Source organism: Cervus elaphus, chromosome 7 (genome assembly GCF_910594005.1).
Source record: "Cervus elaphus chromosome 7, mCerEla1.1, whole genome shotgun sequence".
NCBI lineage: Eukaryota > Metazoa > Chordata > Mammalia > Artiodactyla > Cervidae > Cervus > Cervus elaphus.
In genome coordinates, this window is record NC_057821.1 from 4,191,476 (window position 1) to 4,216,829 (window position 25,354).

The 25,354-nt window shown below is 41.5% G+C and overlaps 1 protein-coding gene and 1 non-coding gene across 4 annotated transcripts in view; one reads left to right on the forward strand and one right to left on the reverse strand.

The window, feature by feature from the left end:
* PRIM2 (DNA primase subunit 2) overlaps nucleotides 1-25,354 on the reverse strand; it is a 308,888-nt gene that overhangs the window by 9,841 nt on the left and 273,693 nt on the right. The window lies entirely within an intron of this gene.
* Nucleotides 23,548-23,654, forward strand: LOC122697961. The gene has a single exon (XR_006342281.1). It is a non-coding gene; the product is annotated as a U6 spliceosomal RNA (small nuclear RNA).

Here is a 25,354-nt window from a genome sequence, read left to right on the forward strand (position 1 = left end):
ACAGCTTCACTGACTGCACAGCAGCATATCTGAGTGGATGAGGTTTCTGCACGTCTGTAAAGGTGCACTGGGGCAAGAGGTCACAGTGCTTTTCACTGGATGAACTGTGTCCCAGGAAGAAGAGTGAGGGAAGGAGACAGGTAACAACTGACCAGCCTGGGAGACGGTCAGTGAGCCAGCAGGGAAAGCTGAGAGAAAGGTGCCCTGAGGTGACTGGGGGTTACGGGTAGGGATTATGAAGAAACAGACCTTCGCAGAATAGGGGAGTCTGTCTGTGCTCAGTCATGTCTGGCTGTTTGTGGGTCCCATGGACTAGCCTGCCAAGCTCCTCTGTCCATGGAATTTCCCAGGCAAGAAATACAGGAGCAGGTTGCCATTTCCTGCTCCAGGGGATCTTCCCAACCGAGGGATTGAACCTGCATTAGCAGGTGAGTTCTTCACCACTAGCACCCTGGGAAGCCTTGGGGTACTGTCTACTCAAGGCCATTTAACCGTGGAAAAAATTAAAAATTGAAAAATCGTACAGCTGAATGATCTTATTTTCATTGAGACAGTTTTTTCCTTAAAAAACTTATGTGTTTTAAATTAAGATAGAAACTGTGAAACATTACTATTTTTTTGACAATTTCTTTTTATTTTATTTTAAAAAAATTTTAGTTGGAGGATAATTGCTTTATAATAATGTGCTGGTTTCTGCCATACACATGAATCATTCATGAGTCATGAATCAGCTCCATGTATACATATATCCCCTACCTCTTGAACCCCCAATCCCACCCCTCTAGGTCATCACGGAACACCCTCTGAGCTTCCTGCATGATACAGCAGATTTCCACTAACTATTTTACACACAATAGTGTATACATGTCAATGCTACTCTCTCAATTCATCCCACTCTCTCCTTCAAGTAAGTCAGAAAAAGAAAAACAAATACTGTATATTAACACATACATGTGGAATCCAGAAAAATGGTACTGATGAACCTAGGTGCAGGGCAGGAATAGAGATGCAGATGTAGAGAATGGACTTGACACAGCACAGTAAAGGTCAGGCTGGATCATTACTATTCAAATAAAACAAAACAAAACCCAAACAACAAAAACGTATAGTTTCCCATTACGATCTATATGAAAGAGATACATGAAAAGAAATGCAAGGGTCCTGGCACTGATGGGGAAAGATTGAAGGCAGAAGAAGGGGACGACAGAGGATGAGATGGTTGGATGGCATCACCGATTTGATGGACATGAGTTTGAGCAAGCTCCGGGAGGACTGAACTGAACTGAGCTGGGCACTGAGTGAAGTTTGGTTCTCCCGCGGGGAACGGGAGCGTCTGCAGCTCTGAGCACGGGTGTGACACAAAGATGCACATTTTCCCAGGAGAGCCTGCCTGCTGTGCCGGGGTCAGGCGGAGAGGGTGAGCTCACAGCGGGAGTCCACGGGAGATGAGGGGTCTGCAGCAGGTGCGGACCGTTGTGGGGGGTAGGGGGCGGGGAGAAGAATAGCTGCTCCACGTGAAAATGCTCCACCACAGCATTATATGTTCTTATATACTTCTTTCCTGAAATTCAGGGTCTTAGGAAGAGTTGGTCTCATTCAGAGTTTAAATGTTTCATATAGTCGTAATTCAAGTGATCTTTTCTAAAGTGCAAAGTTTTAACAGAAGAGTCCGTGCCCCTGGGCTGTGGGCAGATGTGCCTGACTTACAGCCAGGCTACCTGAGTTCGAAGAGATGTTAACTTCAACCAGAAGTGCTGTGCTTTCCTGAAGCTGAAATTTTCTTTTATATTTTCTCAAGAAAGAAGAAATACTGGATATGGCAATATCTTATAGCATCAATGTTGAACGTACCTAACCATGCTTTTCTAAAACATGCTTGGTGGGGGAGAGGGGTACATAGCAAGTTAGTTCATAATGTGTTTTTTTACATATTTTTTGTGTTATCATGTGTTGCATATGATATTAAAATTTCTTAAAGAAAAAACCATTTTTGTAGAAAAGCCAGAATGAGGATGTACTCAGGCAGTAGCACTTTATAGACAAGTGTTTGTCTCATTGAGCTCTGAAGGGCCAGCTCACCAAGGCTGGGCAAGCCAAAGTGGGGATTTGAAAGAACCAGAGAGAGAGATACATACTCACAGGGTGAGACGCTCTACTGGAGGAAGGAGGGATGTAAGGAGACAAGAAAAGAAAACAGGAAGGTGAGGGAGGCAGGTGGGAGCAGAGTGTGAAAGGCCCAAGAAATGCGTCCACGGGACAGAGCCCACAGCTGCTCTGCCTGGCCTGCAGACATGCGTCCACAGCCACAACCGCACTCACCCAGCAGGGGCATGAGTCCCCCTGCTCCCCGGTCCTTCGGGAAGAGACAACACACCACAGCTTCCTCATGAACCAGCATCGGTGCCAAACAGTCCTTTAAGAAGGAAACCAAATCAAGTGCCAATTCTGATGCCTATGCTAGAAGTTTCTCAGTTCTGCTTTAGAAAAATACAAACAATCTGAAGAATCTTATTAAATAAAGGCTTATTTGAAAACAAAAGCTTATTATTTAAAGAAAAATTCCAATGAAGGTCTAAGAATATTGCTCAAATGGCAGTTTGAGTTTGGTTTTTAACATCAATATTTCCAGGCTAGAGTACAAAACAGTAAAGCACAACAATCATTCTAGTCTACTTCATCAGTAGTCAGAAGGTTAAGAAAAATTAAGAGGAAAAGCGATATCATACTACTATATCTTGGTAACTTATGTTCTTTAACTTTTTTCTCTATGTATCTTAAACTACTTATCAGCTGACTAAAGTCCATCAAGAAGAACATTAGATGGTTTTTCCTCTTTTTTTGAAAGCAATGCAGTTTGCCATTTTTATAAGACGTTCATCATGTTTGTGCTTACTAAGTTTGGTAAATTTGGGGTCATGGGGGAGACACGCAACTCAGCTATCTTTAACTCAAGGTCATGTTCTGTTTTATTTAAAAGTGATAACAAGCGTGTTTCTTTCTTAAAAAGTCAACCTTTCAAAGAGATATTTGCTGATATTTTCCCACTCCATTTCTAACTTTATTTTAAAGGTGAGAGAAACAGTCATGATGCAGAGTCCAGAACACTTTTGAGCTCATTTATCTGGCTCCTGTTTCTCCCAGACACCTGACGACCCTGCCATGACCCTCACCTGCTGGCAGGTCAGGGGCAAGCTTCCCAGTCCTGAAGATGTGCTGCAACACGTTTAAAACACCATATGCCATGAATTCTTCTAACTCACTCTTCATTGTCTATAATAGTTAGCCAAATGAATCATTTCTACCTCTAAAGGTCCTTAAGACCCATCTTTTCCTCCCCATTGTTCAGGCCCTCGTCATCCCCTTTTTATGGCAAAACTCCTTGGCTCCTCCCGTCCTCACTCAAGACAGCTGCTGATCCAACCCCAGAGAAGCTTCCCTGCAGTCCAGGCCTGACCCTGGCGTTGCTGGCTCCTGCACGGCAGTGACCGACAGGACACAGCCTCCCTGGGGCCCTTACTGCCCACCTGTCCCTGGGCCCTCACCTCCAGCCCAGCTTCTCCCATGGGATGTGCTTTGCAATTTCAGCTCACAAAAGTCCAGTGATTTCTCAGAGGGTGTTTTTGATCTAATGCGTTGTTTGACTTGGTCTAGTCCAGAATTACCTAAGTTTCTTCAGGGCAAGGCTTACCAGCGTAGTGCTTCTCAACTAGCCTGTCCCTAGAACCTGTGTTCACAGCGCTCACAGGACCAGGCTGCCCAGAACACACCAGGACCTTATCTGACCATGCCCACCGCCCCACAGCCGAGCTTCTCTCACCACACTGGATTTCTCTACCTCCTGTCTTCCCTGGAGCATCTCCTCCGAGAAGGCAGAGGCCATGTTACTAGCTCACTGCTATGTTCCCAGGATCTGGAAGGTGACTGGAATGCAGACACATTCGATCATACTTGCTGATGCTGAATGAATGCTCCCCCTGTGGCCTGACCTCCCTCCAGAGGACTCCTACCCCTACCTCCTCACCCAATGCAAACGTCACTTCCTGCAGGAAGCACTCCTTGGTGTTACCCCCTCCCTCCTCAGCAGGTCTTCTCCCTCTGGATCTTTTTTTTTTTTTTTTTTTTTTAAATTTTGGATCATTCTCTAAGGCCTTTATTCCCCACCCTCACTCCCCCGGCTCTTCAACTAGCATTTAGGATAATTTTTAAAAGAACTTCTCATACTTCATTATAGTTAATTATGCCCTTTAACGCCACCAGACTAAAAGCTCTAACACAGTTTCTTCATCATCTTTCTGTTTCCAGATTTGAACATATGGAAAACTAAGCAACATGGATGGTGCTCAGAAAATGTTTATTGAGCCATAAAATAAATGTCTTTCCTCCCCAAAGAAACTTCCTTCTGTTTGAATCTGTCTTAGAGTACTTTTACCAGAACCTCTGCAATTAGACACTTGATTTCCAATTTTCTCTATTTTTTGGTATAGCATCACAGAAAAAATTGCTAAGTTAATTCAGTTCTTCCACAGGTTTTAAAAGGGGCTTGAGAGGTTTCTCCAGTCACATCTGAGGACACTCTGGAGAAGAGAGTGACAACGCTCCATCCAATGACCTGAAATCCAAATGTAGAAATCTGCCATTGCTATGTGTAGCTAACCTGGCCTGTGCACACAGCAGGCTCAGCCCACACCTCTCAGACGAGCTTTCAGACTGTGAACCAAGTCAGTCACTGTCTCCACCCATGTGGTCTACATTCACTCGACCCCTGCAAGGGAGTCCAGCATCAGGTTTATAGAGATGACAGATACCACTTATGCCCTTGGGGAGGATAAGGCCACAGAGTCGGTTTGGAGGGAAGGACAAACAAGGGAACAAGCAGTCCAGAACAGGTGCTGACCTGACAGGAGCACCTCAATATGAGCCTTAGCAGAGGATGGAACCAGGTGGTAACAATGAATCACAGTGACGAAGAGAAAGAAAGTATAAAGCATCAGAGCAACCCAGACCCAGGATAACAAGCAAAGGGGGCACAGAAGCTCCAAGCAAGGTGCTTGGGGATGGGCAGACTCTAAAACATACTAGAAAGATGATCTGACCTCAGTATGAAGGACTTCTGGGGGGACCGGGGCTGTGGACAATGGGGAGACATAACGAGAGTAGGGGACATCCTTGAGAGCCCTGGGACCAGCAGTGGATGTCACCCCAATTTCTGGCTTGAACATCTGGTGTCCCACTAGCTCTCCCTGGAAGCAGAGAACTGAGGCCGTGCCGTCTCCTCAGGACGGGCACGCAGGTCTTCAGGCTCAGAGGCCGCTGAGACTGAAGGTCGCACTGTCCCGGCGGCTGGGGAGAGCTGAGAGCAGCCTGACTCTGACCGCCGACGCAGCACGTGAAGGTCATGCCCCATTAGGGACCAGTCACAGGGCCATCCCCCTCAGACGGGAGAGCCCACTCCCCTGCTGCTCCCTCCCTATCAGCTGCTGACCCTGAGAACACCCCCAGCAAACATCCTGCACGCAGAGCCCACCACAGTGAACCAGGTCTGGATGCAGCGCAGGCTGTTCCGCTCGCCTGCTTGCCTTTGCAGGGACAGGGATGGGCTCAAGGTGAGGAGTAACAGGGATAATAAGAGCATCTTACACTCCTGCTCCATCCATATCAGACACTGTTCTGGTTATTTTACTTAATTACCAGCTCTCTAAATCTGCTCTTCACATATATATGCAAACATGTTAAAAAAAGAATGCTTTACAGCAATTATTTAGGCCCTTGTAATGCCTGGTAGAATCCAATTCAAAACGGTGACCCTCTCCAGCTAGAAAAGTGTACTATGCCATCCCTCATAAATCCTGAAATGTCCTGCAAGTCAAGTAAATTCTAAGAGGCTTTCTGAAAGACGTATTACACTGTTTAATAATCATATTACATCATTTCCTTATTATACATTCATCCACAATATGGAAACCCAAATATTGAAAATGTCCCACTGTCTTTTACTGTATTTGGATACAGGTTTTGAATTACTGAAGATATGTCTAACATTTGGGGTAAAGGATTTAAGCTTGAGGGAAACATGAACAACTAACTGAACTTAGAGTCGGGGAAGGAGAGAAAGAGAAGGCTGAGGAGAGGACAGGAGGGGAGGGCAGGCAAGACTCCTGTCAAGTCGGCAGAGAGAGGCAGAGAAGTGTGGCCAGATCGCAATCCCACACTTTACTCACTAGTTACACCTGCCTTGTGGGTATCCTGTTTCGTTTTATTTTGCCTAGTATAAAAGCAAGTCACTTCAGAATCACTATGTCCTATGTGATCTTTATGGATATAATGAAACGGATTTATCTCTGACAACAGTTATTTTCAAAGATTTTATAAAAAGAGATGTATTGTATCAAACACTCTACAGAAAACAAACTAAGTTAGAAGAAACCAAACATCTGTCATTTAAATAAAGTTTTTCCAAGGACTGGAGGATTAAAAGAAAAATAAATAAATATATATAAACTTATATATATATATAATATGGGCTTTCCCAATGGCCCAGCTGGTACAGAATCTGCCTGCCACTGCAGGAGATGCAAGAGACAAGAATTCAATCCCTGGGTCAGGAAGACAGCCTGGAGAAGGAAATGGCAACCTGCTCCAGTACCCGTGCCTGGAAAATTCTATGGACAGAGGAGCCTGGCGGGCTGCAGACCTTGGGGTCTCAAAGAGTCGAACGTGACTGAGTGTGCGCATACATATTTATACACACACACACACACACACACACATAGAAACAGAAACTTCATCTAATAAGAACTACACTGTAAATTGATGGTCAGCACTACCACGAAGTCTGAAATGGCTTAACAGCAAGCAGACTAAGAATCTGAAACACTTCTTATGGGAAAAAAAAAATCACTTAATTTCTGTATAGTTTAAGCTTGCTTTTCCAAAAAAAAAAGGGGGGGGGGGGGGTTCGGGCAGGAGGAATCCTCTGGGAGAATAGATCATGAAACAGAACTAAGTTGGGAGAACAGTGTTTCGTCCACAGGAAGGCAGGTGGATTTTATTATAAGTATCATAAGAGACAGTGACCATACGTGACTGAATTAAATTCCTCTACAGATACCAGAAATTCCACATGAATAAATAATAATGACAGAAAGATACATAACAGTAAACAGAATTGAATGTGTTTTTAATAAAGACTATGTTTTCCATTTTAATTCAGTTTTACTGAAAGCAAACTTTAATAGCCTTGGCTAACAAATGGCATATGTTATTTGACTTTCAAAGTGATTTTTCTTTGAATCACCTTGAACAATATCAAATAATCTTCAAATGACCATTCTTCTTCAGCCTAATGAAAAGGAAAGATATACACAAAAATTAAGTTAGATGTTCAGAGGTTTTTATGATAAAGCCAAAAATGGAAACATATCCTCCTGACACCAATTCTAAAGTTCAACTTCCCATCTTTTCTTAATGCTGTTCTAAGATTTATCAAGAACAATGTACACATTTTCAACTACATCACCAAGAAAAGCAAAACTTAAGTGCAGCAATTCTTATAAATCAGAAGAGATGCTCATGGAGATGAAACAGACAGGGAAGCTGTTCTTGACAGCAGTTGCCATTCATAAACAATGAACAGATGGATACCACATTCCACTGAGAAATACTCCTCACCTAAGAAAACCACAGGAGTTTTAGGTCAGATTTATATGAACACCGAAGAAGGAGTCATTGAGATTTATATTTGCCATAAAATCTTGACACAGTGTTACTTTTAAGTCTTTTAAACTGTCCATTTTGAAAGATTTCTTCATTCAAAGGCATTTACCAGTTTTAGATTTAATATGGTCACTAACTTCTTGAGAATTTTTGGACTGTGAAAAAGAGAGGTTAATCAACCTTTCAAAAACTATAAAGAACATATATTTTTACATATTTCAATGTTTTAATATTGTTATTAATTTTCCCAGAAGCACCCATTAGATTTGCCTTTAAAATAATCATTAATGGTTATGTTGAGTAAAATTCCTAAATCACATTTTCTCCTTCTCTTTAAAAAAAAAAAAAGTGAAAAATAAAGAGACAGTTCAAACAACACTAGTACAGAAAAGAAAGTGAAAGTCGTTCAGTCATGTCTGACTCTTTGCAACCCCATGGACTATACTAGTACAGAAATACACTTGTAAATAATGAATCATTCATCAAAACTTGAAAAATGAGTAGCCTTATTTTCACTCATTTATAGGTCAACATGTAAAAGTAAATATTGGCTCTAATAGGTCAAGCACGACTATTATGTTAGAAGCAAATATTAAAATATGAATATGGAAGTAGGACCAAAACACTGTAATACTTAACAGCCTCAACTAACCATTTAGAGAAATACTCAGCAATGGGAACACAATGAGTAACATCTGTAATTTTACATTTTCTAAAATTACAAGTAAAAAAGATAAAAAGAAACATGAAATCAATTTAAATAATACATCTTATTTAAATAAGTATCATTTACGGTCATTTCAATATGTAATCAATATAAAAATATAATTACCAAGATATTTTACACAGCTTTTCACATTAATTCTTTGCAACCTGGCATGTATTTTCCACTTACGGCAGGCAGTGTGCTGGAGTGGACAACACTGGCTTGTGTGCACATCTCTTCCCAAGTCAGGGTTAGTAACATCATGTTGATAATGTGACATCAGTCCAGCAGGAGTATTTACACAACAAAAATCAGCAAGTGACACAAGTCAAGGTTTTTCCTTTTCCAAGGAGAGCTGATCCCTGAACTCACCACTGCCCTCAGCACATCTCAGCGTGGACCATCCACACTTCAAGCACTGAACCGTCACTGCATGCAGCTGGTGACTGCGACTGGACAGCCCAGATGAAGCATACACAGACAGCCAGGCTTCCGAGTTAGCAACCTGGAATATTTTAAATATCCAGTTTTCTAGAAACTATTTTACAGTTTGGAAAGAAACAAGCAGGTAGGGCCCATTCACAGGAGAAATGCATACAAACTGTCCCCCAGGAAGCACAGGCACTGGACCCATCTGACAAAGACTTGATGTCAGCTACCTTCAACACCCTCAGAGAGCTAAAAGAAACTCAAAGCGCTAGAGGAAACCCAGAGAACGATGCCCGAACAAAGAGAAGATAGCAATAAAGAGACCAAAACTATAAAGAAGAACCAGAGAGAGACTCTGGAGCTAAAAATTATAGCTAAAATGAAAACAATAACCAATTGCAGGAGACAGAAAAAACAATCAGCAAACTTAGGAGTCAGTTCAGTTGAGATCATCCAGTCTAAGGAGCAGGAAGAAGGAAGACCTCTTAAATGTGGAATCAAAAGAGAAATGATACCAATGAACTTATTTACAAAACAGAAACAGCAGCACAGACTTAGAGAACAAACTTATGGTGACCAGGGTGGAGGGACAGGGAGGAAGTCTGGGATGGACATGCACACACTGCTTATGTTTAAAACGGACAACCAGCGAGGTGCTTCTGTAGAGCACAGGGAATCGTGTCCAATGCCACCCGGCAGCCTCGACGGGAGGGGAGTCTGGGGGAGAGTGGATGCATGCATATGTGCTGAGTCGCTCTGCCACGCACCTGAAACTGTCAGAACATTGTTAGCTGGCTGTACTCCAACATAAAATAAAAAGTTAAAAAGGAGGATAAAGAAACATGCACTGAGCAAAAGAGGCACGTGGGACACCAGAGGCGCAGCAACAGATGCACACAGGACACGCAGGAGGGAGGGGACAGAAACGGGCACAAAGAATAGATGAAGGAACACGGCCAACAGTCTCCCACACTCAGTGCAGGAGGCACACCTACAAACCAAACGCCTCACAAGCCCCCAGCAGGACCAATGCAGGGGGAGCCACACAGACACATACTGTGAAGAAACTGAGGGACGTCCCCGGTGGGCCCACGGCTGAGGCTCTGCACTTCCAACACAGGGGCACGGGTTCAACCCCTGGCTGGGGAACTAAGATACCACATGACATACAGTCAGAAAACTGAAGAACAAAAAATAAACAAACAAAGGATACATTAAAAAAAAAAAAAAGGAGAAGCCATGAACAGACAGACAATAGAGGACACAGACAGGAGCAGGAGGGAGGACCGCTCCTCACTTAGCAGAGACAGCAAGAGGGATCGCAGTCTTCTCAGCAGAACCCATCAGGGCCAGAAAGCAGCAGGATGACATGCTTGGCTCCAACAATACAGTTATCAACCAAGATGTGTATGTCCGACAAAACTGTCCTTTAACAATGGAGAAATTAAAAAATTACCAGAGAGAGAAGAGCTGAGGCAGGTTGCTGCCTGTAGACCTGCACTACAGGAAATAGTACAGGGAGTCCTTCAGGCAGGAAGGAAAGACCACTACACAGTTGAAGTCACATGAAAATAAAGGACACTGAAAAAGGTTAACTACACCATATATCAGGCCAGTATTACTGCATTTTTGATGCAGTAAGTCCTCTTTTTCTTCCACTGAAGTAAAAGACAAATGCATAAAACAATCACTATAAATCAGTGATAATGGACACACAGTGTATAAAGATGTAATCTGTGACAACAACATAAAGGGGACAGACAGGGTTACACAGAAGAGGGAGTCTGTATACTATGGAGGTGAGGCTGGCACTCACTGTCATTACTTTAGGAGGGCAACAGCAATCCCCAGGGTAACCACTAAGAAAATAACTAAAAATATGCATACAGAAAAGGAAATGAAGGACTGAAACAGTACACTGCAAAAATATGAATCACCAAAGCAGGCAGTAACGAAGGAACTGAAGGACAAAAGACACGTGACAAAGAGCAAAATGACAAAAGTGAATTCTTCCTTATCAGTAATTATTTTATCTTTAAATATATTAACTGTCCAGTCTCAGGCACGGGAAAAGTGGCTAAAATTACATAATTAAACTATCTGCTCTCTACAAGAAACTCACTTTAGATCCAAAGACAAAACAGGTTGAAAGTGAAAGGATGGAAAAAGATATCCAATGAAAACAGTAACCAGAAGAGAGCTGGAATGGCCATACTAACCTCAGGCAAAACAGATTTTAAGTCAAAAACTGTTACAAGAGGGACTTCCCTGGTGGTCCAGTGGCTAAGAATTCACCTTGCAATGAAGGGGACATTGGTTCGACCCCTGGTTGGGGAACCAAGATCCCACATGCTGCCGAGCAACTAGGCTTGTGCGCCGCAGCTACTGAGTCTGGGGCTCTGCAACTCACACGACACAACTAGGCAGGCCGCGTGCTGCCAAGAAACATACTGCATGACACAATAAGATCCCACGTGCTGCAACTGAGACCCGATGCAGCCAAATGTTTTTTAAATGTTACAAGAGACAAAAATTACCTTATACACTGATAAAAGGACTAATCCATCAGGAGGACAGAACAATCAAACACACTGAAAAACAGGGACCCAGAATATGTGAAGCAAAAATCAAAAGAACTGAAGGTAGCAATGGACAGTTCTACAATAATAGTTGGAAACTCTTTCATAAATGGGTAGAATAACTAGATAGACAATTTACAAGGAAAGAGAACCTGAACAACACTATAACCAATAACAGACAATACAGAACACTCCACCCCAAACAGCAAAATACACATTCTTCTCAAGTGCACAGGGAACATTCTTCAGGATAGACCATCTGTTAGATGGCCAAACAAGACTTAATAATTTTAAAAATACTGAAATTATAGAAAACATCTTCTGTGATCACAGTGGGGTAAAATCAATTACACAAAGAAAACTGGAAAATTAAAAACGAGTAAAAATTAAACACATTCATAACCAATGGGTCACAGGATGAAGAAAATCATAAGGGTAATTGGAAAATACTTTGAAACACATGACAACAAAAATACAACATCCAAGCCTTATACAGAATATAGAGAAAGCAATGCTCATGGGGAAATCTCCAGCTGTACACACTACAATAAAAAAGAAGAAAAAGCTCAAATCAATAACCTAACTTTAATACCAGAAAAAGAGCAAACTAAACCCAAAGCCAACAAAAAGAAGGAAGTAAAGATTAAACAAAATAGAGAAGAGAAATACAATAGAGAAAATTTTTAAAAACTTGTTACTTTGAAAGGATCAACAAAATTTGACCAAGACTGAATAAGGAAAAAAAAAAAAAAGAGACAAGACACCAAGACTAAAATTAGCAATGAAAGTGGGGACATTACTAATGACCTCACCAAATTGAAAGAGATCATAAGGGAATACTACAAAAACTTCATACCAATAAATTAGGTAGCCTCGATGAAATGGACAAATTGCTAGAAACACACAAATTACCAAACCTGACCTAAGAAGACAGAAAATCTGAACAAACCTGTAATAGTCAAAGAGACTGAGTGTTTAAAAAATTCCCAACAAAGAAAAGCCCAAGACTAGATGGCTATCAAACATTTAAAGAATACCAATGCTTCTCAAGTGAGTGAATGAAAGCTGCTCAGTCGTGTCTGACTCTTTGCAACCCCATGGACTGTAGCCCGCCAGGCTCCTCTGCCCATGGAATTCTCTAGGCAAGGATATTAGAGTGGATTGCCATTTCCTTCTCCAGGGATCTTCCCAACCCAGGGACTGAATCCAGGTCTTGCACACCTCAGGTAAATTCTTTACTGTCTGAGCCACCAGGAAAGCCCAATGCTTCTCAAGTCCTTCTCCAAAGAGGAGTCAACACTTTCTAACTCAACTCACGAGGCCAGCACTACCCTGACAGCAAAGCCAAAGAAAGATATCATTAAGAAAATTACAGACCAATAAACCTTATGAATCCAGGATACAAAATATCTAGCAAACCAAATCTAGCAGCACATTAAAAGTATTATAAACCATGTCCAAGCGGGATTTATCCCCGATGCCAGGGTGGCTCACACATAAAAACTGATCAATGTATAAACCACAGACAAAAACTGCACCGTCACTTCAGATGCTAAAAAGGCTTCTGAAAATATCCAACACACTTTTATGTTTAAACACACACACAGAATAGAAGGGAACTTCTTTAACAAAATGAAGGGCACTTATGAAATACCTATGGCTAGTATCATATTCACGGTGAAAGACAGAAGTCTTAGCCCTGCAATCAAGAATAAGCAAGACAAGGCTGCCTGCTTTCACCACTGCTATTCAAAAACACACTGAAGTCCTAGTCAGAGCAAATAGGCAAGAAATAAAAGGCATTCAAATACAGATGAAAAAGGCAAAGCTATAATATATATCCACAGACAACATGATCTCATATACAGAAAAATCCTAAAAAATCCATCAAAAAACTATTAGAGCTAATAAATAAACTCAGCAAAACTGCTGGATACAAGAACATTTCTTTGTAAAAACCACTTGTAGTTCTAACACTAGCAATCAACTACCAGAAAAGGACACAAAGTTAAAGTTCCATGCAAAAGAATAAAATGACTAAGACCAGGAGATGGAAGACATGCATGCTGAAAACTGCAAAACACTGCTGAAAGAAATTAAAAGATCTAAACAAACAGAAAAAAAATCCCTTGTCCACTGATAAAAACATAATATTGAGAGGATATCGATACTTCCCAAAGCAAACTACAGGTTCAATGCAATCCCTATGAAAGTTCTAATGGCCTTTCCTGCAGAAATGAAAAAGCCAGTCCTTAAATTCACATGGAATTGCAATGGATTCCAAATGGTCAAAACAACATTGAAAAAGGATGAAGTTGGAAAATTCAAACCTCCTGATTTCAAAATCCACTAGAATTTTAGTAATCAAAAAAAGTGTTATATGGCAAAAAACAAACATACGGACCAACAGCATAGAATCTTTGGAAACCTTGATTCTAGAGAGTATTGAAACAAAGCCATATAATTACATCCAATGAAATTTTGACAAGGGTCTTAAGATGATTACGATGGGAAAAATGGTCTTTTCAGTAAATGACGCTGGGACAACTGGCCATCTACACGAAAAAGAATGAAGATGGACTTCTATATATCACATCATGTTAACTCAAAGTGCATTTGACTTAAATATAAGAGTTAAAACTTTAGGACTCCTACAATACATGTGTCCATTTTCAATAACCTTGAATTTGGCAATGGACTTTCAAATATGACAGTAAACTGTAAGTAACAACAACAACAAAAACATACTAGATTTCATAAAAATTAAAAACTTTTGTCCCTTAAGTGAAGTAAAAGTCACTCAGTTGTGTCTGACTCTTTGCAAACCCATGGACTATACAGTCCATGGAATTCTCCAGGCCAGAATACTAGAGTGGGTAGCCTTTCCCTTCTCCAGAGGATCTTCCCAACCCAGGGATTGAATCCACATTGCAGGCGGATTCCTTACCAGCTGAGCCACAAGGGAAGCCCAAAGGACACTATCAAAAAAGTATTGATAAAACAACCTACAGAATGGGAGAAAAAAATTGCTGTTATAGACTGAATGTTTGTGGGCCCCCCCCCCCCACCAAAGTTTGTATACTGAAATCCTAAGCCCCAATGCAATGGCATGAGAAGGTAGGGCCTTTGGGAGGTGATCAGTGCTCCGTAAGAGAGACCCCAGAGAGCTCTCGCCACCTTCTACCTCGTGAGAACACAGTGAGAAGACAAAGACAACCACCCATGAGTCAGGAGGTGGGGCCTCACGGGGCACTGAATCTACCAGGGCCTTGACCTTGGACTTCTCAGCCTCCAGAACCATGAAGGTAACTTTCTGCAGTTAGAAGCCATCCAGCCTATGGTAACTTGTTATAGCAGCTCACACAGACCTAGAAATCAGATATCTGATAAGAGTCTAGGTTCCAAAATATATAAGGAACACTTAAACTCAATAACAAAAAGACATCCCAATTCAAAATGGGCAAAAGATTTGTACAAACATTTTTCCAAAGAAGAGAGAGAAGCCATCAAGCACAAGAGATGCTCAGCATCACTAGTCATCAGAGAAACGCAAGTCAAAACCCCAACAAGGTACCACTTCACAAGGTATTAGGGGCTGAACTGTGTTCCTTCAAAAAGGCAATCCCTCCTGCCTCAGAATGGGACCCTATATGAAGAAAAGGTCTTTAAAGAGGAAATGAAACTAAAATAGGTCATCAGGGTCAGTCTGAATCCAACATGATTGGTGTCCTTATAAAAAGAGGAAACAAAGAATACACAGAGGGAAGATGTGATGTGAAGACACACAGGGAGACCATCCCACAACAAGGAAGAGACTAGAGTGATGCATCTACAGAGTCAGAGATGTCAGACACAGATGGCTATAACTCAAACAAGAGGGGGCAGGGTGACAGGTGTTGGCAAGGAAGTGGAGAACTCAGAACCCCTCACAGCACAGCTGGTGGGATGTGAAACTGTATTGCTGCAGTGGAAAACAGCCTGGTAGTTACTCAAGAAGTTAAACACAGTTATCCTATAACCCAGCAATGCCACTTTTAGGTGTATATCCAAAAGAACTGAAAGCAGGCACTCAGACAAACACCTGTATCTGAACGCTCACAGTGATGCTATCTGACTACACAGCCAAAAGGGGAAACAACTTACTGTCCATCGAGGGGTGAACAGATAAACACACACTGGAATATTATTCTGCCACGAAGAGGGATGTAGTACTGACAGATGCTACAAGAAGGAACTTTGAAGACACGCTCAGTGAAAGAAGGCAAACACAGAAGGTACCCTGCTGGGTGGCCCCATTCACAGGCAGCCCCGGCATGGACAGACCCATGCAGCTGGCTGGCTGCCAGGGCGGGGAGGGCCGCCAGGGACCCGGCTTCATCGGGTGACAAGCTGGCTGGTGCTGGCTGCACAACACTATGGATGTGCAAAATGTCCTGAATCATATGCCTTTAAGTGGTTTATTTCATGTCATGTGAATTTTAACTCAGTAAGAAGAAAAGTAACTAGGACTTTTGAAATCCTGTTTCCACCTGTTAAGTGGAGTTATTCTCCATCTTTATTTCATATTATTTGCCAGGGTTTAAATAATGTATTAAACATATTCCTAAATTTAGGTACATAAAAATTATTATTCACCTCACAGTAAAGGCTTTCCTTGAAAGAAACCAAAGAGAATTTCAACTGAATTTAAAGTAAAAAGAAAAACAAGACACGGGCGTGTGGGTCCCACCTCCTCCCATACTGTCTCTAAGGTCCGCACTTTGCTCACCTTCCCAGCCTCGCTTTCTCTTCTCACATAGGGTGACAAGGCAGCAAGAGCCGAATGAGGTACCCACTGCATAAACCCCCATCACAGGGCCTGGCACAGTCATGCAGAGCAGGCCAGAATATAAAACCAGAGAAAAGGTCCTGTGTCCAGTGACAGACCAAGCACATCACTTGTTTCTACATAATAAGACAGAAAAAACACTAAAGAGTACAAGCATTCACAGATCACAATGAAAGATATTAACTCTACCTTGACATATATTACAAACAACTATCACCTTTAAGTTATCCTGTAGGCAGCAATTACTATTCTTTATTAAATGTTATGAGAATTAACGATATGCATGCATGATTCAGCATAGTAAAAAGACAACTTTACAACTTGAAAAGGATACAGCACACTATTCTAGGTGCCAGTGAAAAAACTGCAATGTGAAAATTTCATTTGTATCTTCCCACAATAGAAAAAAAAATCTCTTCGGAGAAATGAAAGTATTTAGAGATTTTAGATCATTTAGAGATTTTATTCTCAATATTTTGAATGCAGATTCTTCTTAAATTTCTGTATCATACTATAAAATATTAACATTTCATCATAAAACTGCAATTTTTTATACAAAAGGTGAAGGCAAAATGAAAACTGAAAACCAAAAGTCAAGACATCTAAACTTGGCAGGAACTACTGATAGGGATGTTTAACTAAACAAACCAGCAAAGCACTAGCAGGATTATTACCTCCCTGGAAATTCTTAAAAGAAACTGAGCTTAAAATGCACAGCAGTATTTCTAGAAGAAGAATGGACGGTGTGGGTAAAAAACTGGCCAATATAGCTTATAAACATATTTCTTCATTTGGTCACCAGTGTGGACAGGTGAAAGAGAATTTCCCAGGGTTTCAAACCCCTGAACACTTTATAAGCAGAGAAAACAATGGCCTTTGCCTCAGGTGTTTCAAGGGTGTTCCTGTAACCCACAGAACCTTCCTGGAGCCATGCTCACGGCCCCGGGGGAGGACCCAGACCCCCTACTCTGACGGAGCCCCCGCACAGGCAGCAGCGCCTGCCTTTCTCACCCTGCTCCGAGGGAACGGGGGCTCGGGGAGCGGACACAGAAGGTCAACAGACTGCTACTGCTGCTATCATCTTTCTGCCATCATCTACGAAACTGTGGCAGAGAGTTTCTTCGTTAGCAAAGAGAACCAAACTTCAGACCATTCACAGCTTTTAACATGGGCCAGATACTACAGTGCTGGGAGGAGAGGGGATGAAGGCTGAAATCCTCACAGCCAAAGATAACACACCAGCTCTCACCACTGCTGTATTAGCACCTTTCCGTCAGGCGCATGACCACTTAATTTAAACTTCATATATAACACAAGACTGTTCTGTTTGACCTCTAAGTGGGGACTGCTTGTGAGAGTGAAAATAGATTTTTAAGTATGCAGTGTGGCTAATTATTAATATCAAAGGCTCCCACAAAACACTTCTTCCCTGCCTGGTCTGTTCTCAAGATGCAGTTCCTTTAACCATTTCCACTTTGGGGCCATACAGATTGTTGCCTATGTAATTCTAAGTTACATGCTGACATTTTGGGTTCTTTATTTATTAACTTAATCTACGGAAATCCTGCCATGAAAGATGGTTATTTGCCTCTTCAGGCTCCTTGGACTTCCCTGGTGGCTCAGACAGTAAAGCGTCTGCCTACAATGTGGGAGATCCGGGTTCAATCCCTGGGTCGGGAAGATCTCCTGGAGAAGGAAATGACCACCCACTCCAGTACTCTTGCCTGGAAAATCCCATGGACAGAGGAACCTGGTAGGCTACAGTCCATGGGGTCCCAAAGAGTTGGACACAACTGAGCGACTTCACTTTTCTTTCATGCTACTATCTACCCATTCTCTCTTTTTCTGCATCAAAAAATTTAAGGTATACATTTTCATGCAGTAAGTATACCCCCCCTTTAGTGTATTTTAATTTGGACAAACTCGGTCATGACACATCCACAGTCAGACGGAACATCTCCATCACCCAGTCGCTGCCCAACACCCCCTCCGTTCCCAGCAATCACTGCGTTCTGTACACAGAAGGAATAGTATCTGACGTCTCATCTGGCACGGTGCCTACTGTGGGATATACCAAAAGTCTGTCGCTCTTATTGCGGGTTCAGCCCCAGACTACAGTGGAGTGAGCACTGAAACAGAAGGAGCCGCAGATTCTGTGGTTTCCTACTGACTGTGTAGCAGCAATGTGTCTTAAACAAATACATGTATCTTTAAAATACTTTAATTGCTTATTTTCGGCTGTGCTGGGTCTTCCTTGAGGGGCCCAGGCTCTCTGAAGTTGTGGCACACAGGCTTCTCACTGCTCTGGCTGCTTCTTGTTGCAGAGCATGAGCTCTACAGCATGGGATGAGTACTTGTGCATGGGCTCAGTCACCCCGTGGCATGTGGAATCTTCCAGGACCAGGGATCAAACCTGTCCCCTCACTGGCAGGTGGACTCCTAACCACTGAACCACCAGGCAAGTCCCAATGTACATATCTTAATTTAAAAATCTTTTACTGCAAAATAACACTAACCATCATCTGAGCTTTCAGCCAATCATAATCTTTTTGCTGCAGGAGGGTCTTGCCTCAAAGTTGATGGCTGATGACTGATCAAAGTGGTGGTTGCTGAAAGCTGGGGCAATTTCTAAAAATAAGACAATGGAACTTGCACTGTTAACTGACTCTTCCTTTTGCAAATGATTTCTCTGCAGGACACAATGCTGTATGATGGTATTGTACCCACAGGAGAGCTTCTTTCAAAATTGGAGTCAGTCTCCTCCAACCCTGCTGCTGCTTTATAAAATAAGATTATAGAATATTCTACATTCTTTGTTGTCATTTCTATAGTCTTCATAGAATCTTTAACAGGATTACAATTAATCTCAAAAAAACACTTTCTCTGCTGATTCATAAGAACTCATTCATTCAAGATTTATACTGAGATTATAGCAATTCATCAAAAATTAGGTTTAGGGTTAGGGTCTGGGCTCTACTTCTAATTCCAGTTCTTGCTACATTCACCACATCTGCAATTACTTTCTCCAATGATGTCTTGAACCCCTCAGTCATCCATGACAGTTGGAATCAACGTCTTCCAAACTCCTGTTAATGTTAATATTTTGACCTCTTCCCATGAATCATAAACATTCTTAATGGCATCTAGGATGGTGAATCCTTTCCAGAAGGTTTTCAATTGACTTTGCCCAGATCCTATACAATTATGATCTTACAAAACATTTCTTAAATAATAAGACTTGGAAGTTGAAATTATTCCTTGACCCATGGGTTGCAGAGTGGGCATTGCATTAGCAGGCAGGAAAACACAACATAAATGTTGTATATCTCCATCGGAACTCTTGAGTGTCCAAGTGGATGTTCAATGAGCAGTAATAATTTGAAAGGTATCTTTTTTTCTGAGTAGTAGGTCTCAACAGTGCACTTAAAATATTCAGTAAACCATGCTATAAACAGATGTTCTGTCATCTAGCCTTTGTTGTTCCATTTACAGAGCACAGGCAGGGTTGTTGCTGTCCAGTCACTAAGTCGTGTCCAACTCTTTGCAACCCCACAGATTATAACCCACCAGGCTCCCATCCATGGGATTTCCCAGGCAAGAATTCTGGAGTGGGTTGCCATTTCCTTCTACAGGGGATCTTGCCAACCCAGTGATTAAACTTGCATCTCCTGCTTGGCAAGTGAATTCTTTATTACTGAGCAACCTGGGAAGCCCTCAGTGGTAAAAAATCTGCCTGCCAATGCAGGAGACACAGGAGACTCGGGTTCAACCCCTCGGTCAAGAAGATACCCTAGAGGAGGAAATGGTAATCATTCCAGTATTCTTGCCAGGAAAATCCCATGGACAGAGGAGCCTGGCGGGGTACAGTCCATGGGGTTGCAAAAATCAGACACGACTGAGCACGCATGTATGCACGCACACGCTTCAACTTAAAGACCAGCTGCGCCAGCCCTTAAGAAGAGAGTCAGCCTGTCCTTTGAAGCTTGGAAGCCAGGCATGTCAGACTTCTCCCTTCCAGCTATGAAAATCTTAGATGGCATCTTCTGTTTGGTGGCTACACTGTGGTCTAGTAGAGCCACCTTCATGTATTATTTTAGCTAGATCTTCCGGAGAACTTGCTGCAGCTCCTACATCAGCGCTTGCTGCTTCACCTCACACTTCTATGTTACGGAGACGACTTCTTTCCTTAAACCGCATGAACGAACCTCTGCGGGCTTCAGACTTTTCTTCTACAGTTTCCTCACCTCTCTCGGCCTTCACAGAATTGAAGGGAGTTAGGTCCTTGCTCTGGATTAAGCTTCAGCTTAAGGGAATGCTATGGTTGGTTTGATCTTCTATCCAGAGACCGAAAGACTCATCATACCAGCAATAAGGTCACTTCACCTTCTTACTATTCAGGTGTTCACTGGAGGAGCACTTCTATTTCCTTTAAGAACTTTTCCTTTGCTTTCACAGCCTGGCTAACTGGTACAACAGGCCTAGCTTTCAGCCTGTCTTGGTTTTTGACATGCTTTCCTCACTGAGCTTGATCTTTTGATTTAAAGTGAGAGACATATGACTCTTCCTTTTACTCGAACACTTGGAGGCCACTGTAGAGTTGCTAATTGGCCCAATTTCGATACTGTTGTGTTTCAGGGAGAAGGGAGGCCCAAGAAAAGGGAGAGATAAGGGACTGGCGTGTTAGTGGCACAGTCAGAATACACCCAACATTCACTAATTGTCATCTTATATGGGCGCAGTCTGTGGTGCTGCCCCTCAACATTACAACAGTAACATCAAAGGTCACTGCTCACAGGTCGCCATAACAAATATAATAATGAAGAAGTTTGAAATATTGCAAGAACTACCAAAATCTGACACAGAGATATGAACTGAGCAAATGCTATTGGAAAAATAGTGCTGACAGACTTGCTTGACACTGGTTTGCCACAAACCTTCATTTTGTAAGAAAACACTATCTGTGAAGCACAAAAAAGTAAAGCACAACAAGATGAGGTGTAACACAACTTGTTATCCAATCACATAAGAAGAACACTGGGCTGTCTCTAGTTTTGGGGAATTAGAATAAACCTCTCTAAACACTTATAACAGCTTTCTGGGTGGACTTAGGCTTCTATTTCAGTGGTATAATTACCTAGAAGTGCTATAACTAAGTCAAACAGTATGCACAACCTTAACTCCATAAGAAACTGCCAGCTGCCTTCACTATGGCTCTACCTCGCAAACCCGAGTCCATAGGCATCAGACTTCCAGTCATTCTGCATCCTCACCAACACTTGGTATTGTCAGGATTGTTTTTTTTTTTTTTTAATTAGACCAATTCAAATTGACATACAGTTTTAAAATCACTTTCCCTAATACCTAATGATAACATTTTTTAAGCATTTACTTATTATTCAAATATCTGTTGAAATGTCTGCTCAAACATTTTACTTACTTAAAAAACTATTTTCTTATTTTTGAGCTTTGAGAGGTCTTTATATCTTTATAATTCTAAAGACAAGGGCTTTATGAAAGATGTGATTTGCAAATATTTTTCTATCAGTCTAAGGCTATTTTATCATCCTCTTAACAATATTTGTGCAGGACAAAAGTTTTAATTTTCATAAGATTTAATTTACCAACCTTTTCTTTCATTGAACATACCAACTGCAAGGTTATTCAGATTTTCTTGTTTTCTCCTGGAAAGTTGACATTTAGATCTCTGATCTACTTTGAATTAAGTTTTTTAAAAGTGTGGGGTAGGTGTCTAGGTTCTTTTGTGGCAACAGCAGAGGTGGTGGGGGATATAGACTAGATATGGACTAGAACAGTTGTTCTAGAACTACTTGTTGAAAAAACTATTTTTTCCTATTGAACAAAATGCATTGCCCTTATATACCTGAGTCTATTCTTGGATGTTTCATTCTGTCCAGTTGATCTCTTTGTCATTTCCCGAGAACCACACTGTTTTGGTGTGGTTAGAGCTACAGTAGCTCGACATTAACCCTTGAAATCAGGCAGTGTGTACCTCCAACCTCTGTTCTTTGACTGCTTTCATCAGTGTCTCAGCATAAAGATCTTGCACATATTTTGTAAATAAATTCATTTAAAAACATTTACGTCTTTTTGGTATGACTGGAAATGATAAAACTTTTTACGCTGTGGTTCTTTGAGATTTTTTTCATAGATAATCACACTGAGAGTAGAAGAAGGTTTTCTTTCTCCCCTTCTAATCTGCCTCTGATTTCTTTTTCTTGTCTTATTATAATGGTTACAGTCAGAGAACACTGCCTGATTTCAGTTCATTTAAATCTGTAATGAACTTCTTCAGACCCAGAACGTGACCCATCTGGGTGAGTCTCCTCGCCTGCTGTGCGGTGGCATGTCTATAGATGTCAGTGTGGCTCTAGTCATCCACACCCCTACTCAACCTCTGTCTGCCCGTCTCAGCCCCTCCTGAGAGAGCAGTGCTCAAGTCTCCAGAGGACACTCGTGCATTTATCCAGCTCTCCACTCAGGTCTCTCTCTTCCTACTCCGTGTGTTTTTAAGCTCTGTTGTGGTATGAACACTTAGGATTCTGGTGTCTTGCTGGTGACCTGACTTTCATGCTTTCTCTTCTAGGGGCGGGCTGAGGAACAAATTCAGGACTGCCCATCATCTTTGACTTTACTGTGTTGTTCAATTCTGGTCTTCCTAAGCTGGATACCAAGCTCATTCAAAAAGGACGATAAAACGTGATCCTATAAATATGCTTTTATGCAAGTAGGTGATGCCAGTTAAATCACAATGCTCTCTCTCTGACCACTAAAATTCTGATTATTTTAATAATAATATTATAAAACTTATAAGAAGATACAAGTACTTCTTAATGTTGAAGGTATCTTTTTCAAGTAGTTTTTCTCTGAAATAAAAATAGCTCTGAGTTTTACCTTAAATGCATTTAAATGATATTTTTCTTGACTTTCTTTCAATATTTTAACATGTACTTGGAGTTTTTAAGATCTAATTTGCACTTATGCCAAGCTGCAATTAAGTATCCATCCAAATGTTTTATGTGATTTTTCATCCATCAACTTTATTCCCTTTAGAACACAGCCCTAAGCTGCTTTTACTCTATTGAGAACCACTCAATAAATGCATTAAATAACAGTACAACATTATCTACAGCCCACCCACACGCCCTGTGAATCTTGAAAAAGGTTACAAAGCAGGTCCAAAGGATCATGTTTCAACTAACTAAGGGATCTACTTGCAAACTGAGCATAAATGGAGGAATGTAATGGAGTCAGAGCTAAGAATGTACAAACATGTGCTCGCTTTGACAGCACATATACTAAAATGGAAACTATAAAGAGAATATTAGCATGGCCCCTGCATAAGAATGACACACAAATTCAAGAAGCAGTACATATCTTTAAAAAAAAAAAAAGAATGTACAAACATAATCACTACTGTTATATAAAAGCATCACTGTTTTCAATAAACATGTTAATAGCCTATATTTTTTCAAAAAGTGACTGTTCATGAAGTATCCATTAGCAGATGAATGGATAATAAAGATGTGGTACATATATACAATGGAATGTTATTCAGCCATAAAAAGAATGAAACATTGCCATTAACATGGATAGACCTAGAGATTATCATACTTAATAAGTCAGACAGAGAAAGACAAATACTATATGATTTCACCTGTATGTGGAATCTAAACAACAAAATGAACAAATATAAATAAACAGAGTCAAAGATACAAAGAAAAACAGATGTTTACTAAAATGGAGGCAGTGAAATATTGAAACAGAAATAGTGAATCACTATGTTTGTATACCAGGAACTAACATGGTGTTGAAGGTCACTTCGAAAACCAACCAACAAACCAACCAAGAAAAAAAGGATCAGATTTGTGATTTTCAGAGGCGGGGTTGTGTGAAGGGGAACTGGATGAAAGCAATCAAAAGGCAGGAACTTCCAGTTGTAAGAAAAATAATTATTAAGGATGCAATGTACAACATGATAAATATACATTATATATGAACGTAAACACAGTAAGCTCTAAGAGTTTTCATTACAAGGAAAAACCATTTTTTCCCTATTTCTTTACTTTTATATGTGTGTGATGACGTATGCTTGCTAATTTTACTGTGGGCATCACTTCACAGCGTCTGTAAATCAGAGCGCTGTGCTGCTCCTTACACAGTGCTTGTCTGTCTCAACACCGGAGGAAAAAAAGACCATGGGCATGTACAGCATGGTCATAGTGTAATGGACAAAAGCTAATACTGCTTGGTTAGAGAGGGCTTGTCTTTGCTTCTGTCTTTATCAAGCCCAGCCTCTCCAACAGGTTCTCTGCCTACAAACAGGCTCAGGTCCACAGAAGCCCCAAACATGCAGGCAAACCACCCAAGATGCTCTTGCTGACAGAGCCAACACTTTCTGTGAGATGTGCTCCCTGCCTGCGGTTCAAGCCACTGCCTCACTCCCTCCTCTACGTGTCTGTGGTCTTGCTCTGCTTTCCCTGAGCTGCTGACGCCTCTCACCGAATCCAGCTGCCTCTCCTCAGTCCTAACCCCAGCCAGTCTCTCCACTAAGAAGGACTCTGAGGACCATACCCCCTTCTCACAGTTCTCTGCTGACTTTTGTACCCAGCACTTCCTAATGCATTTCTTCCCTCTCCCCCCATCTCTGCTCTGTCCTCTCTGATTCTACTTCCTTCTACTATCTGACAAAGGGAAGTAGTGAGCCAAGATTGCATCCTGAGTCCTGGCTTTGACTCCCTCCCCATCTCTCATTATCTGCTCCCCTCTCCCAGAGAAAACTCATGACAATCAGCTCTAAAGCAGACTGGGGTTGAGAAAACCCCATGGAGTCAGAGGCCTGGCTTCCATCTCTGGTACCAATGACACAGAAGCTCTGCACCCATACTACACCCCCTCAACGCCACAGAAGTGAAGCACTCTCCTCTAATGTTCATTCCAATCCAATTTATTGTTAGATCTACAATTCTAACCCAAAAGAACACCATATTTCCAGCTGTAATTTCTCAAACACACTACAAATCTGTCCTTTAACTGTCCCAGCTCCAAACTTAATCTCTCAAATCAACAAAAACTCCTTTC